The following is a 5873-nucleotide window of genomic DNA, read 5'->3' on the forward strand; positions in this document are numbered from 1 at the left end:
GAGAGACAGGAAACAGATGGTCCATCTGTCTCATATACTCTCCAACCTAGCCCCCTCTTGGCACCAGTTATACTTTATAGAGCTTCTGCATGCTGGAGGGAGTGGTGTTCAGGGTGGCCATCCTTCATCTAGCTTGAAAACATTTTCTATTCTTTCACATACATACATATATAACCATGGAAAATGTGTAATTTTGTTTTATGTTTTTTAACTAGATGGGACCATATTGATTATATTGTTTTGAGATTTTTCTTCATCAACATGCTGCATAGGACTCCAAAGTATGATTTCCTTGCTTATTCAGTTATTTCTCCTATCGGTGGGCATGTAAGGATAAGATTATCTTGTCACTAGTCTTTAGTAGCTCTGGCTTATTTTCAGCGTCACTTGGAATCAGGATACTAACTCTCGTCCAAGATATAAGTGAAATATAGCTCTGTAGTGATTTATAATGTGCTATTTAAAATACAGAAACCTCCCCCAGAATGTCCTATATCAGCTTGTCTCCATCATTTACTGAAAATTTATAGATTAATAGTCTGCAACTGGGTTGTGTAACCTGATTTTGGCTCTGTCACCAATGGGTATAATTATCCTTTCAGTTAACTCATGTCTTTGCTTCTCTGACAATGAGACATCTGCACTTATCTTGGTGGTTTGTAATTTGAAGATAACACAAATCCTGGGCTTCTGAAAGAAGGACCCAGACATACTTGGATGTCTTGGATCCCTGTAATGTTTTCCTGTACTTGCTTTTTCCTACTGTACTGTATCCCTGTCATTTTAATGCCTATCATATGCATATTTTTTGCTCACTTTTAAAATTTTATTGTGACTTAATAAAGAAAAAAGTCCAGCTGACATCTACTAGGGAAGTCGCCATTTCAACCCAAATTGTTCTTCAGAAAACACATCTGCTCTTTTTCAATGAGTTAGCCAGTGATCTTTCTTCATTTTATGATGGAATTCCATCTGGTGTCTTGTTTACCATTTAACACTGAGATCTTACACACTACTTGGCCTAGATCATTCAGTAAAGATTTGACTGATTAAGTAATTAGTGACACCTAGGTGCAAAGCCTTCACCAAAACTTCAGATCCACTAATCTGACATCCTAACTCTTTGCCTCTTCTATTTTCGCCTAGGGACTACCAAAGTGCAGCATAGGGGTCATTGGGGCTTTCCAGGATTTGTTGTTCACTGTCCTAGGACAGTGTTTCCTAGAATGTCTGATCATTTGGCATGCTTTTAAAAGTAGAGTCTCAGGACCCATCAATTCATTGTCTAGGTATATATATACTCAAAAGCATTGAAAGCCAAAACTCCTGATAAAAGTATGTAAATATGTGTGTGTGTTTGTGTGTGTGTGTAGATATATGACCAAATGTCACAAAAAGCCATTGACCCATCACACAGTTTAAGAAAAAGAACATCACAATTCCCTTTTATATGGCTTGTGTGTCCCCACCCAAACTGATACCTGTATCTGTCTCCTCTAAGTATGCATATTCTTGAGTTTTGTGTAAATCTTTTCTGTGCTTTTCTTTATATTTGACCATCCATATTTGTATTCCTTAATATACAGTATTTACTTGTGCATAGTTTTTCACATCATATAAATGGAGTCATACTGCTTATAGTATTCAGTGACTGGCTTTTTATGCTCAACATTATGGTCTAAGGTTTCATCCATGCTGTTTCTTACAGTTAAAATTAATTTATTCTTTTACAGTAAATAGTAAACCATGAATATGCTAGAGTTATTTCTTCATTTTACTATGGATGATCATTTGTTTTTTCAGTTTTGTTCTGTTTTGTTTTGTTTTTGCTATTAAAAGTTTTGATATCAACATTCTTAAAAAAAGAAAGCCAGAACTCAAACATATTCTTGCACACTAATGTTCATATCAGCGTTAATCACAATAGCGAAAATATGGAAACAACTCAAGTGTCCATCAACAGATGAATGGATGAAGAAAATGTGATCTATCCATATGATGGAATATTATTCAGCCTTAAAAAGGACTGAAATTTTGATACATGTTGCAACATGGTTGAACCTTGAAAATGTTATACTAAGTGAGATAAGCCAGACACAAAGGATAAGTATCATATGATTCCACTTAGATGAGGTACCTAGAATAGGCAAATTCATAGAGACAGAAGGAAAATAGAAGTTCCAGGGGCTTGGGGGAGAAACAAACAGGGAGTTCTTGTTTAATATGTATAGAGTTTCTGTTTGGAATGATGGAAATGTTCTGGAAATGGATGGTGGTGATGGTTGCACAACATTGTGAGTGTACTTAATGCCACAGAACAGTGCAGTTAAAAAATGGTTAAAATGGTAAATTTTGTTATATATATATATATATATATATATATATATATATATATATATATATCTCCAAAAGAAAAATATAAATAAAAAATAAAACAAAATAAAGTTGTTGTAATTTTCTTTTAAAAGTATGTTCTCCGGCTCTTTGCCTGGAGATGTTGACCAGGTATCCCAGATAAGTCTGGGATAAGGAGGGAAGCTGTATATTAACAAAAACTTCAGTTGATAGTTTTGATAAAACTAAAATGATGAAACATTGCCCTAAGGCAATGATTCTCAAAGGATTGTCATGGGGACCAGCAAAATTTGGAATTTGTGAAAAATCCAAACGATCATACCCCAAACCAGACCTAGTGAGATAGAAACTAGAAACTTGAAGGTAGGACTCAGAAATCTGTGTCGTAACAAATCCTCAAGGTCATTCTGGTCAAGGCTAACATTTGAAAGCATTAACCTAGTGAATCCTTCCACCCTTCCCTACTAAACTATCTTCCTGATGAGGAAACTACAAGTCAGAAAATGCTGACATTTGTCCCCAAGAGGAGATCCAAAGAAGACTAGAGTGATTCTTCCCAGAGGAAAAAGATCCTGGAGACAGGAATCACAGCTGGCCCCACTGCTAGTCCCTCAGGGATAAGGAATTGGAAGGTCAGAGACCCCTTCCTCTGTGGTCCCTGCCCTTGAGGAGTCAAACTCTCATGAATGGAGATCCATTGATCAATTTGTCTAACAAGTCTCAGAGGGAATTCAGCTCCCAGGGCCACAAAACCTAACATATCAACTTATAGTCACCAAGGTTCCTGTGTGTCAGGATCAAGACATTCATGCCTTCTCCAGAAGAAATCAGCCAGGCCCTGTACCGCATGCCTGGCTCTGTATTCCTGCTCTTTTGGGGGACAGACTTTCTTCATCACTCATCCTCCTTGAGAAAGATTCAGAGGAGCTGGTCCCTGTGATGGGCACACATTGCCAATCCTGCATAGCCCAGTAAGTGTTGTGGGAAATAGGGAAAAGAGGTGGCTGAGTAGAGAGGGTATTGACTACTGTTAAACACAGGGCAGGGGAAACCCAATGATGTCTATGGAGAATGAGCTCTAGGGGCTAATTGCTTGGGAGCATGAATGGTTAGACTCCTTGTTTGAAGTTGCCATTGATAATGAGATTTTACTTCAGTTGTGTGTTTTGTGGGTGGATGGCTGATGGAGATTATAGGGAGGAGGAGAAAGAGGCTAAAAACTAGTCCACTCTTTGACACCATAGCACTTCCCAGGAGCACACAGTGTAGTGATACAGTCACCAGTCTGAGATATAGAAATGGATGCCACCGGGTGCTGATATAGCTTTATGTCCCTCACAGTGAAATCATTATCTCTTCTTGTTCCTTTCTGCTATTACCTTGACCAAGAACTCCAGAGCCTTCATCTTCATTCAGCCTAGACAAATCTTTCTGAATGCTCTGTCTCCCTCACTTGCTTGGGAACATTTCCTGCTTCTCGAAAAGGATCTATTCTTCCCCCTCCTTCTGCACCCTTATCCAGAGTTCTTCTTAGAGACCTTCAAGAGAGGAGGATCTCTGTTCCCTGGTATCTAGGGCTGTAGTGTATAAAGACTGGGGTGGAGTAGGTGAGAGAGGGAAAGTGAAGGACACGGGAAAGTCCAACATCCAGTCCCCTCCTGACATCCCACCCTTTTTATCTGGGAACATTCTGGGAAACATTGAAACTCACACGTTCCTTCCCCATAGTTCCTCTTGATTACACTAGGGAGTCAGGTCTCATCCTTAAGCAGGAATAGGGAATCAATAGCAAGATATTGGAATCATTTCCTCACCTTCTCTGGCCTTTGTTCCTCTTCTGTAAAACAAGTGGCTTGGTCCCTTCAACTCTAATGATGTAAGAATTCCAAAAAAATTCCCTTTGCCCTTAGTTTTGCCTGCCTTAAATCCATATTTCACTCCATGCAACAGGGAAAATTGTGATAAGGATCGTGTTACTCCTTTGGTCGCAGTCCCTCAGAGCCCCCATCCTTTATCCATTATCCTTTTCAAGGTTCCTGGAGATGAGGTCCCTGACGGCCTCTCCAACCTCATTCTTCACCATTCCCATCTCCCCAGAATGCTAAGAGCATTCTGTCCCATGCTACTTCTTGCTTATGGGCCTTTTCCATTGCTGTCTCCTTTGCCAGAAAAGCCCCTACTCAATCATCCACCTAAATAACTACTTGCTCAACTCAAGGAATCTTTCCCTGACTCCATCGCTCCAGGTTGAATTTGGGACCCCTCTCTGTACGCTACTCTGCAGACTGTCTTTATTTTAGCATTTAATTCACTGTATTACAATGACCAGTTTCTGAATCAATCTCTATCACTGGAAGGTGGGCTCCCTGAGGACAAAGACCACACCATTAATCCTTGTATCCCCAACAGCTAATACTTGGCCTGTTCCAAAGAAGCCCTTCTTGCAGAATGTCTTCTGGGACCTTTTCTGTGACTGACAAACAGTCTATTTTAATTCTTCTCTACCTCCTGGAATGGCTTAATGAAATTTCCCACTAATGCTAGACACTAGAAACAGAACAGGACCTATTTATTTTGTGCATGGATAAATGGGGAAATGTAAGTGACAAATGACTGTATCCTCTACTTGTTATTTCTAACCTCTGGTCCTAAAAGTTTTCTAATCTTGGGAAACTTCTTCTTAAGATGAATGCTATTATTCATAATTTCACGACCCATTTGAATCACAATTTGGCCACTACTGCAAACCCAGGTGGGACTTTATGAAAGAAGTAATCATTGCAGTGGATTTGAATTCCGAGAACCTAAGCACAAACCCTGAAGCAGCCTGGCCCTGAGATTTGTCCATCAGAACAGGATTGATTTTCACCAGTTTCTCTCCCTTGTGTCCATTATTTTTTTCATGGAATACTTTTCATTGTCTCAATCTTTTTATTTGGCATGAGGAGGCAATATTTGACTATCCTAGGAATAAAACCTCTCTGGCCAAATAATTACCTACTTACTTTTGTCAACCATGCTTACTTTCTAAATATTAAAGATTTGCATGGACTGTACATCTCCTTCTCAAGGAAAGAAACATGCAGCTGAGAACACATTCTAGCTTCAGGGGTTGACTCCTTCTTTAACCATTCCTTAAGTCAGAAAAGGTCATGAAAATAATTATGAGTAGCATCCTCTATAATGCTATTAAATACTTGTAAGAAGAGAAACATTGCACCAGGAAGTTTACATATTAGCCTGAAAGGATGAGGGGCAGACATGAGGCGATACTTTGAATAACAACAGGGAGGGAGAGAGAGGGGGCATCTGTCCAGTGTCTGCCCATCCTCTGGCTCTCTCCCTCCCAGGCCCTGAGGGTCCTGTAACCAGAGGTAAAGGAATGAGCATCTTTATCCACTTTCCTGCTATTCCTCTCTCCAGGAAAGTGCATCTTCAAGTGTTTGAGGAGAGATCACAAAGGAAGCAGGGTCTCCTCATTCAGGGATGAAGGGTATTTATCAGTTTCACATCCAAGT

The sequence above is a fragment of the Diceros bicornis genome, chromosome 30, assembly GCF_020826845.1.
Source record: "Diceros bicornis minor isolate mBicDic1 chromosome 30, mDicBic1.mat.cur, whole genome shotgun sequence".
Lineage (NCBI taxonomy): Eukaryota > Metazoa > Chordata > Mammalia > Perissodactyla > Rhinocerotidae > Diceros > Diceros bicornis.